The 10,526-nt window shown below is 53.0% G+C and overlaps 1 protein-coding gene across 1 annotated transcript in view; it reads left to right on the top strand.

The window, feature by feature from the left end:
- The first annotated feature begins 315 nt into the window (after positions 1–315).
- VDR (vitamin D receptor) overlaps positions 316–10,526 on the top strand; it is a 55,872-nt gene continuing 45,661 nt past the window's right edge. The window contains exon 1 of the mRNA XM_035002794.1: positions 316–364. The gene's annotated coding sequence lies outside the window, so the exon portion shown is untranslated. The remainder of the gene's footprint in view (positions 365–10,526) is intronic.

The raw sequence follows: 10,526 nt of genomic DNA on the forward strand, positions 1-10,526 counted from the left end.
TGGCGGCGGGAGGCGGGCGAATGCATCACAGATTAACGCGGGCACAGCGTGGAGGTGCACACCCATAACCATCGAAAACGCACAGAGGCCAGAAGCATGTCTTCCCCTGTGCACCGCAGTCGTGGAGGACTACCCCGGGCAGAGCCTCCCAGTGGTTGATTCCAAGTCAAGATGGTTGCGGTGCCGCCGGCGCTCTCGCCCGGCGAGGCAGGTCCTGTGGGCCGGGCCAAGGGAAGGGGCGGGTCCGGGGGTGGGTCCTTGGGAGGGGCGGGGCCAGGTGCTGGGCTGTCTCTGCTTGTCAAAAGGCAGCCGCGGAGCCGGAGGCGCCGGGAGCGCGGAGCAGCGTGCCCACCCGCCGGACCAGGTGCGGACCCGGGAGCGGCGGGGAAGGGGGTCCCGCGATCGGGATTGGGCCCGGGGGAGGGGCGTCGGGGGTACCGGCCCCGAGTGCCCGGGTGCAAGCACGGGAGTCTAAATCGCCGGGGCAAACTTGGCTACCTGGGCTCTCGTGCCATGAGGCTGAGGCACTGACGGGACACTGAGGTCTGAGGAAGAGCTAAAGTTCGTGCCAGGCTGGCGAGAGGAGCAACGACCTCCTCTGGCAGCTTAACACACAAATTCTCTGCTAGCACAGCGCTCCGCACTTGGGCAACAAGAAGCATTTGTTTTCTTCCTCTGTTGGGGAGCTTGGCATGGAGTGGAGGAAAGGGAGATTGGCTGTCGATGGTGCTAAGGTCTCCTGGAGGTGGGGTGTGTGTAGCCTTAACATCTTCTCGGACCTATGTAGGGTCACCTGCGATGGTGGAGTTGGATCTTTTAAGTAGAGTGTTTTTTTCTTTTCTTTTCTTTTCCTTTTTTAAACCACCAATGATTTTAGACCTACTGAACCCTAATGCACTGGATTTATTTTTTCAGGAGAGCCTATCCATGGAATTAGGGGCAAGCATCGAATCGAGGAGGGGGCTCAAGGAGTGGTTTCTGTTTGGGGAGTGAGGGGTCCCACATCTGTAAGTGGTGGGGGAGAATTCAGGAGAAGTATCTAGGAGGGCACAACGTGGGGTCTGGGAGGGAGCAGTGGACACTGCCCCCCTCCCCCATGGACCACTGAGGCCGAGACCCAGGCTGCCTGGGCTGGGAGAGCACTGGGTCTCCCAGCAGAGGCCCTTCCCGCATCTCCTCCTCCTCCTCCTCCTCCTCCTCTTCCTCCTCCTCCTCCCTGCGGTGAGTGAGTCAGCCTCCTGTCTGGGCTCAGTTGCAGCCAGAGGGGCCAGAGCCCAGGCAAGCAACTGGGCAGGCATTTTCTGAGCATTGCAGAAGCTCCCCTAGGCAGAGTCAGCTCCACTCCAGCTCCCTGCTGGAAGGCTGTCTTCCTCAAGGCCAGTGGTGGCCACTCCTGTGAAGGGGACACCCAACACAGCCATGATTATGGGATCGCTATGGTATGACTGTGAAGAGATTGTGGATTTGCGGTAAATCCACATCTCTTATCCTTCTCCAAAGATCAGGAGGTGCATCCCAACCCTGTAGACTTCCAGCCTCTCATTCCATGTCTGCCTAGTGATCTTGTTAGTGACCCATCTCTGTTAACAAGGTCGGTGTGCCCAAGAAGTCAGGAAGATTCTAGGACTAGGGAAGCCATGGTGTTGTCAAAGAAAGTTTTAAGCCAAGCTCAGAAACGGGGGTGGTTTGTTGAGATGGAAATGGATAGTCTGGACACTGGAGCCCTCAACTCTGTGAACTTCAAGTGTTGTGTATTGGGGGGCCTTCCTCGTCCCTTCCCTGTCCAAGTGCTGGAGGGGATTGAGGATCCTTCTGGAATGGTATGCAGCCGGACCAGGAGGTAGTAAGACTGTAAATTTCTCTCTGGCTTTTGTTTTGGGTGGTTCAGATCCTTGAGCAGAAACAGGAACACCCGAGTCTATTGCCCCCCTGTCAGCGGCCTCTCTGGATCCATATGACATGAGCCCACAACCAGGGTGTGTTGTGGGGCTGACTCAGATTGCAAAATGCTGGGACTTCACAGTCTGTACTCTTGCTGGGTCCCATGGCTTCAGTTTGGCTGGTCCCTCTTTAGCCACAACTTGGACCCTGTCCAGGGTAAAGAATAAGAAAGGAGGGAAGAGGAAAAGGTAAGAAAAGAGGAGAGTGAGATTAGGAAGGAGGGAAGGAGAGTTAGGAAGCTTTCCTGACCCCTCACAGCACCTTGGTCAAGGCCCTCACACTCTATTTGTAGAAACATTGTGGAAGGTCTGGTACAGTTTGGGGTGCCCTGGTTATTTGTGTTTGTGGTTTCTCAGTCTTCTTCCCCATCCCACCTCAGAACTCATCTCCTTTTGGGATTAAGTCCCAGAGCAAGCACCAAGAGGACCTCCTGGACCCCCACCCTCCACTCTCAGAATAAGTAGCCAGTGTCTGAAGCCAGTGTCTTCCATGTTTGGCCTGGGGCTCAGGGGCCAGACCAAGCAGTTATCCAAGCAGGAGAGGGAGCTGCAGCTGTTCAGTTCTGCACCTCACATCCTTAGGAGGCAGTGGCCACCTTGGCCGAGATCTGCTTCTGGAACCTCTGCTAGAAACCTGCTGTTGTCTTTGTCTAGCAGTTGGTTTCTGGTAGCTGGAGGGCCAGAGTCAGGAACACTGGAAGTCTGAGCTTGGATGACATCCCAGTTTGTTGCTGGACAGGATGAGTTCTAGGCCCCCGGCTTTTGGTTTGTCACCACTGTGAGCCTGTTGTGGATGCAGGTAGAGGGAAGCAAGGAAATGATAAGATTTGGTTAAGAGCCTCTTAGGCACCCAGCTTGGTGTTAGGCCCTCTGAGGGTGACAGAAAGCGGAACCCCCCAAATCGGGCCTCTTCCCTGAGACAGCGTGAGCCCCAGGAGGGGCACTGCCCTCGCTGTCTCTCCACTACTGTCCGGTTCCGACAGGATCTAGCTGGGCGGAAACTAGCGTGGCTGGCGTTCTGGACCACAGGGCCTTGCTTCCAGCCATGCTTTTCTCTAATTCCCTCTTCATCCTGTCCTGTGTCAGTGCCCTCTGGGTGGGCTAGGGACAGTGCCATACAATTTACTGTCCAAACTGGGAGACTTTGAGTGTGACAGGGGTGTTGTTAATAAGTCAGGACAACAGACACACACCGCAGCTGTCAAGGCCTCACTGGGACATTTAGTCACTCTCCAAACCCAGCGGAGGTCACATGGTGAGGGGAAGATGGGTGGGAGCGGGTTTAACAAGGAAGAGAAGGTGGGGGAAGTCCTTCATGATGAGGGGAAAATGGGGTAGCTTAATTCTGAGGGCAGCCCCAACACCCTACCTTATTCCCAGGTATTATCAGCCAATTCCAGGCTCTTCCCTGAGGACAGCACTGCCCCCAGCCGCCTTCTCCCACTACCCGCAGCCGCCTTCTCCCACTACCCGCCACCCAGCCTACCACTTGCTCGTGTGACTTCCCTTCACCCTTGGCTTATGACTGGCTTCACCTTTGGTTTTCCTGCCCCACCTCTACCTCAGATGGGGACAGGAAGGCCTGCCAACTCCCCTTCAGCTGCCCCTAGGGGAATTGGGATTTTTAATGGAGCCAAGACTGGGCCTCATGCTTCCTCTTCCCTCTTCCCCCATATCTGCAGCCTCTTCATTTTGTCTGTCCAGCTTCCCGGATCTCTGGGGGCCACACCATACCACAGGGAAGTCCAGCTGTCAAGCGGATAAACAACAAGAAGGGGAGGTAGTCAAACCTTGCTCGTGTGGATAAAGGGCACAGGTCACTTGTAGTCAGGTTCTGGGGAACTGGTGAGCAGAGTGGAGGTCAGAGCCAGAGAAAAACTGCTTAGCAGGGGATGGAGTCAGTCCTCCTGGACACTGGAGTTTGACTGTCTCCTCTGGTCTGACTGTTGGGGAAATGGTCCAGGGCGGGGACAGACTATTCTTGCTCAACCCAAGCTCTAGGCGTTGGTGGCAGCGACTGCATCCTGCTGCGGTGACATGTAGAAAAGAAACTGCCCTCCCTTCTGCGTTCTTGGTTCTCGTGGTCCAGATGCTCAGGGTGGGCTCCCTGGAGAGCCCTCAGGGGGCCAGCATGAGAGTGACTGGGGAGCCTGGCATGGGGGTGGAGCCTCATCGGTAAGGTGTAGGGACCGTCTACTCTGGCAGGAAGGAAGCTGTTCTCCTCATCAACAAATGAAGAGGGCAGGTGAAGACCTCTCGGGAAATCCCACCCTTTGAAGCAACTTGTGGGGCCAGAGAAGGGAAGAGGCGCCCTGGGCTGGAAGGGGAGGAGGGGGGCGGCTGGTCAGTAAATGGCAAAAGCAAGAAGCAGGAGCAGCAGGTGCTAGGGGCGTCTGAGCGTGTGTCATGCTTTTGCAAACCTGCCCTGCAGGTCCTGTGCCAAAGGAATAGGCCAAGCAGTGTTTCCAGAACCAGATGCCACACAAAGTCCCCATTCTGCGCAGGGGAGAGTCCTGGTCCCAAGCAGGGCGTGGGCAGAGGCACCAGCGGGCAAGTGGAGCTTGGGCGGGACCCAGAAGCCAGTTCCTGGGAAGCTGCTGCCTCTCACTGGCCTTCTGACCACAGGTTGAAGCTTTGAGGTGTTGTGCAAGGTGTGACATTCCAGGCACTATGGGGCACCTACGAGGCGCAAGGCTTTGCTGGCGACACATCCAGCGTGTGCCACCTGCTGGCACTGGATTTGTAGCTCCAAGAACAGCTACTCGCTGAACCCTGAGCTCAGTAGTACCAGGGGCTGTGCTAAGTACGTTGCGTGCGTGGCCTCCCAGACCCGCCACAACCTTGTGAGGTAGGAACCACTGTTTTGCTTCTTTTGCAAATGGAAAACTGAGGCTTGGTGAGGTTGAGCAATGTGCCGAGGCTCCACAGCTGAGGAGTGGGACAGTCAGGACTCACGCTTGGGTCCGTCTTAACCTCCACGGAACCCTACCACTTCAGCATTCGTGGGAAGCCACAGGGCATTTAGCACCATGCCTTGTACATAATAGGCCAGCAATAAATGTTTGTGAGTGGCAGAATTAGATTTACTAACTGGTTTGAACAGGTTGACCTGGGTGCAAGCTCAGTTTGCCCAAAGGTTACTCTGGGGACAGTGGCCTCTCAAAGGAGGCTCCCTCTGCCAGCACCCTCAGGCCTCAGAGCCTCTCCAGCAGTCTTGGGCACCTAACTTGGGTAAAAACAGCAGACAAGAACCTGAGAAAGAGAGAGAGAGAGAGCTCCATGCAGAGAGATTGCATGGGATCAAATAAGATTTGAATGGTCTAGAAGGCAAATAACAAACACTCTCTCAATGTCACACAAGCCACTCTGTTGATAACCTACTATGTGCTAGGGGCACCAAGGAAAGGTCATTGTCCCATTGGCCAACCGGGAGCTAATCTCATCTGTCCACCCGTCCCCCGCCTGGCCACGCCTTCAGAAACACTCCTGAAGCGAGCCTACCTGGAAGGAGAAATGGACTCTAGCCGCATCTAACAGCCTCTGCCAGGCACTGTGCAATTTCTTATCTCCTTTAACCTTGACAGCTTCCGCTTGGAGGAAACTGCTGTTACCCCCTCCAGCATGTGTATGGGAAACTGAGGCTGGAGGTGATGCAGCAGCCTGCCACGCTGCAGAATTAGCCCGTGACCACTGCTCTGCCCTGCTTGTCGGTGCCGGGCCTGGCCGGGGCCAACCACTCTCAGTGCCAGAGCCCAGAGACGGAGGGAGAAGGAAGAGAAAGCGCTCAGCCCACCCTTCAGCGGGGGCCTCCGGGGTTCCTCGGCATACGACTGAAACGTTAGGTAGCGCTGTTAGAAGCTGTGCTAGCGCCTCGCCGAATAGGAGGAACACGAGGTTTGAGCTGGACACCCTTGGGTTCAAATCCTGGCTTTGTCACTTTCTAGCTTGTGACCTTGGGCAGGTCTCTTAATCTCTCCGAATCTCAGTTTCCTTATCTGTCAACTGGGGTAAGAATAACTCCCTTATGGAGCGTGTGTGAGGACGAGAGGTGACATAAGTGAAGTGTCTGGCACGAAGTAAGGCCTCCAAAAACATGAGCAGACAGATGGTCATTCAGTAGATATGCCTTGAGGGCCTACTGTGTGACAGGCACTATTCAGGATGCTGGGAATTTAACAGTGAAAAGTAAAGACTCTGGGGGCGCCTGGGTGGCTTAGATGGTTGAGCGTCTGCCTTCGGCTCAGGTCATGATCTCAGGGTCCTGGGATCGAGTCCCGCATCGGGCTCCCTGCTCAGTGCAGAGCCTGCTTCTCCCTCTCCCTCGGCCACTCCCTCTGCTTATGCTCTTCTGTCTATCTCTCTGTCAAATAAATAAATAAAATCTTTAAAAAAAAAAAGAAAAGAAAAGTAAAGACTCTGGCAATTGTTCTCAAATTGACTAGACCAGAAACTCATTATTGCGAGAGGTCCCTTTAGAATCCAAGAACGGCCGTCTTGGTAGCAGGCTGCGCTCAGATTTGGTACATTTCTCTTTCTGCCATTTGTTAGCTGTTGAGCTTGGGAAAGTTATTTAGCTTCTCTGGGACTCAGATTCTTCCATTCTTTTTATTTTGTTAACGGTGAAATATATCATACACACAATATGCTTATGTATAGATTAAAGAATAATATAATATATATGTATTATATATATCCCGTACACATCACCTAAATTCGGGATGGAACATTGGTAACACCTTAAAAGCTCCCGTTCCTCTTCCCATTTGCATCCCCTTCCTCCCTCCCCACCCTGCTAATATTTTGAATGTTAGTTAGTTATTTCCTTCCTTTTCTTTTTAAGTTATCATCTACGTGAGCTTTGCCAAACAATGTATTTGTTTACCTTCGCATGTCTTTGGAGCTTACCCACACGCATGCTCTCTGCAATGTAGGTCTTCTACTCCATGTCACGTTTCTGAGATCGGTCCGTGTTGACGCAGCCAGAGGTAGTTCACTAGTCTTCACTCAGCGTGGTGTGCACGATAAGGATGTGCTGCAATTTGTACATCATCCCTCATGGTGATGGACGTTTGGGTTGTTTCCAGTTTGGAGTTAGCATGGTGACACTGCCCGGAGTATGGCATGCTTGTCTCCTGGTGTGCGTAGGTGTTTTTCCGGGGCCCGGCCTGGGGGTAAAGCTGCTGGGGCACAGGGAATTCGGTTGGGCATTGCTCTACGCTACCCAATCCTTTTCCACGGTGCTGGTTCCAGAAAGCACTCACTTCAGCAGGGGATAAAATTTCCCGTTGTTCCCCATCCTTTTCAACACCTGATATAGACGTCATTTCTAAAATGAAGAAGTTGCGCTTTCGGCTCTCGTAATTGAATCATCCTCGACTGGCTTTTGTGTACACCCGTCCGATGTGTCGTTTGCAGGCGGCCCCAGCCTAACTCTGCGGGCGCTGTGCAGGGTCTCCGCGTGCGGTTGAAGCCTTCCTTGCTGGGCTCCCAGCAACAGTGAGGGGGGGATCCCACGGCTCCACACCTATCCCAACACTTGGCGTTCTGTTCGGTTCAACCAAGAGCCTGGTGACAGTGCTGAGCACATACTAGGTGACCAAGTAATACCCACTGAATTGCATTTTGCCAAGGGTGTTGGGATGGTAGATTTTTCCTGGGCAGTGATTTTGAGAAAAGGGCATAGAAATCTCAGAACTCTGTGCTTATTAGCTAATCAGAGTTCAGGGCACTGGGGGCAGAGATGGGATTCACATCTGTCCAGGGCTTTTTGAACTTTTGAAGGCTCCAGGTGAGGTAAACCGAAGACTAATTGTTCAGAGTCTGGCCTTGATCTTTGACCCTCTGACTTGTCCAATCTGAGGAGCGGGGTCTTGGGGTACTTGAGAGTTGGGGTGGAGAGAACAGAGGAGGTGCCCTGGGGAAAGGAGCAGAATGCCCACAGAGAATCCTTTTCCGTTCCAAGGTTGAACACTCTGCCTGGAGGTGCTAGGTTGAATAGGTGTTAGATAGACCCTGTGTCCTGGCAGTCACATCAACAGCCAGCTGCCCACTCACCCAGCCACCCACAAAAGAATGTGGCCGGCTAGGCAGTTGCATGGGCCACCCCAGGCCGCAATCCTGTAATTACCCATCTAGTCTGTGCCTGTCAGCTCCAGAGGCAGGCGAGTGCCTCTGCCCTGGGCCTCAGCTTGGTCACTAGGCCCACGCTGGGCTCCGTGGTAGAGCCCCACCTAGTCTTCAAGCACCTCCCACCCCACTCTGCCCCATTGTCTCTCTTTACACCAACCTTTGACTTCTGTGAGGCTAACATATCAGATAAAAGCTGACAATCGTAATAAACCAAGGGCTGTTATAACTTACACATTCCAGGCAGCGTGTTAAATTTTTTCATGCATTTTCTCATGTATGCCCTTCAATAATCCTATGGGGTAGGTAATATTGTTATCCCCATTTTACAGAAGAGGAAACTGACGTTCAAAGAAGTTGAGTTGGGAGGCACCTGGGTGGCACAGTCGGTTAAGTGTCCAGTTCTTGGTTTCAGCTCAGGTCATGATCGCAGTGTTGTGAGATTGAGCTCTGGGTCGTGCACCATGCTCAAGTGTAGAGTCTGCTTAAGTTTCTCTTTCCCTCTCCCTCTGCCCCTTTCCCCTGTTCTCTTCTCTCTCTAAAATAAATAAATACATCTTAAAAAAAAAAAAGAAGAAGAAGTTAAGAGGTTAAATTTCTTTCCTAAGTCAGAACCAGAACTTAAACTCAGATCTCCTGAAGTCCAGAATGTCTGCCCCTGCTTCACCTGCCCACGATTTGCCCTGCGTGGTGTCCTGGTTGTTCAACTCTGTCTTCTCTTTCCCCTTCCTTTCTGAGGAGGGCTGGTAAAGAGGCAGTAGGTGGTGCCAGTGGAGGGTGAATGGGACGGTTCCAGGCTGGCCAGGATGATGCTGGAAAACACCTTCAGGGCAGAGTTCTTTGTTCCAAACAACTCTGACTTTCCGGACTTCTGCCAGGGGCGGGAAGGTACCTCTGCCCAGCCTATTTGGCAAGCACACCAACATCTTGGGTGCCATGATGTTAAGAAGTGGGGGATGACAGCCTCAGGTAAAATTCCATTATAATGAACTCCATCAGAGATCTGAACAGCTTTGTTGAGATGAAATTCTGTTAACCAGTGTGCCGCGGAAGAACTCAAGTGTGGAGCCTGAGAACCCGGAGGGGAAGTGGAGCTAATTTGCCATTTAGTGTCTTTTAGTAAAGTTCTGGAAGGTTTTGGAACTTGGAAGGAGAAGGAGAGTCAGGGGCACCCCTGGTTCCTTCTTGAAAGCCAAGCTCCTGGCTGGTTGGGGCAGGGCCGAGTGGGGGTGTGTGGAAGCTCTGTGCTCAATTGCACCTGACAGGGCTGAGCCTGTCTATTCAATGGTCCATGTCCCCGCTGTGTTGCCAGCCCCTGAGAACAGGGCTGGAGCCCATCTTGGAAGTGTCCCGACTCCACACAACACCTAGCTCATCACAGCTATGCTCAGTCACTGTTTATTGGATGGAAATATGTTTCTAGGTAGCCTGGGTCCCCTGAGCTAGAGAAGAGAGTTGAAGGGCAATTGCTTCGTGTGACTAAAACATTATACGAAAAGCTGGGCTGTAGCTCAGAGGACTTGTCCCCAGTTCCCGAAGCAATCCTGATAAGAACAAGCACTAGCATTCCCTGAGCAGGTCCTGCTACCAGGCGCTGTGCTGAGTCCTTGACATGCATTATCTCATGGAGTCTCACAGACCAATGAGGTAGGTATTGTTCTTTTTCTCCTTTTGCAGGCGAGGGAACGGGAGCTTAGAGAGCTCTGGCCAGTGGTTCTGGGATGCAGCTGGGGGGAGCTGGGGGAGGGGTGGAGGCAGGGTTTGCGCTCCTGCAGCTGCATGCACAGCCTGTTCTCTCACCTGTGAGGCTGGAGGGCTGCAAACCCGGGGCCGGTGGGATGGAGGGCGCAGCCTGGTCCGGAGGGGTAGCTCCACCTCAGGCCAGCAGGGTTGCCACGGGGACTGCAGCCCAGCGTGGCCAGATTATCCCATTTTTTTAACAGGAAGCTGGACATCCCAAAGTGAAATCTCTCTATTTTTCAGAAACATTGACAACTAATTTAAAAATTTATGATGACCAGTGGTGATGGTGGTGGGGGCACACAGGCCCCACTCGTGGCCAGGTTTAGCCTGTGGGCCTCCGGCGTGTGTTCTGGGAGTTTCTTTTTTTGAACACGTGACTGTTAGATGGAGTGGGACCAGGAAGGCCCTTGTGGATACCGAACTCCTCACTAAAGGCATAATGGCTCTCCAGGGGCCCACTGTACAACACGCCATAAGACTTTATAGGGGCCAAGTGTTTCTTTCTGGAGAGTTATCGTGAAATCAGGCTGATTATAGTCCATGAGTGAATCCCCTCCCCCCCACCGACCCTGTATCCCTGGCAGATATTTTCCCCTAGGTGTTAGAAGGAAAATTCTGTGTAGAGAAATCAAAAAGAAACTAATAGTCAAGCAAAGGGTCTCTAGGAAAAAAGGAAGGAAGGAAGGAAGGAAGGAAGGAAGGAAGGAAGGAAGGAAG

The sequence above is a fragment of the Mirounga leonina genome, unplaced genomic scaffold (genome assembly GCF_011800145.1).
Source record: "Mirounga leonina isolate KUSES-001 unplaced genomic scaffold, KU_Mleo_1.0 Mir_126, whole genome shotgun sequence".
Taxonomy (NCBI): domain Eukaryota; kingdom Metazoa; phylum Chordata; class Mammalia; order Carnivora; family Phocidae; genus Mirounga; species Mirounga leonina.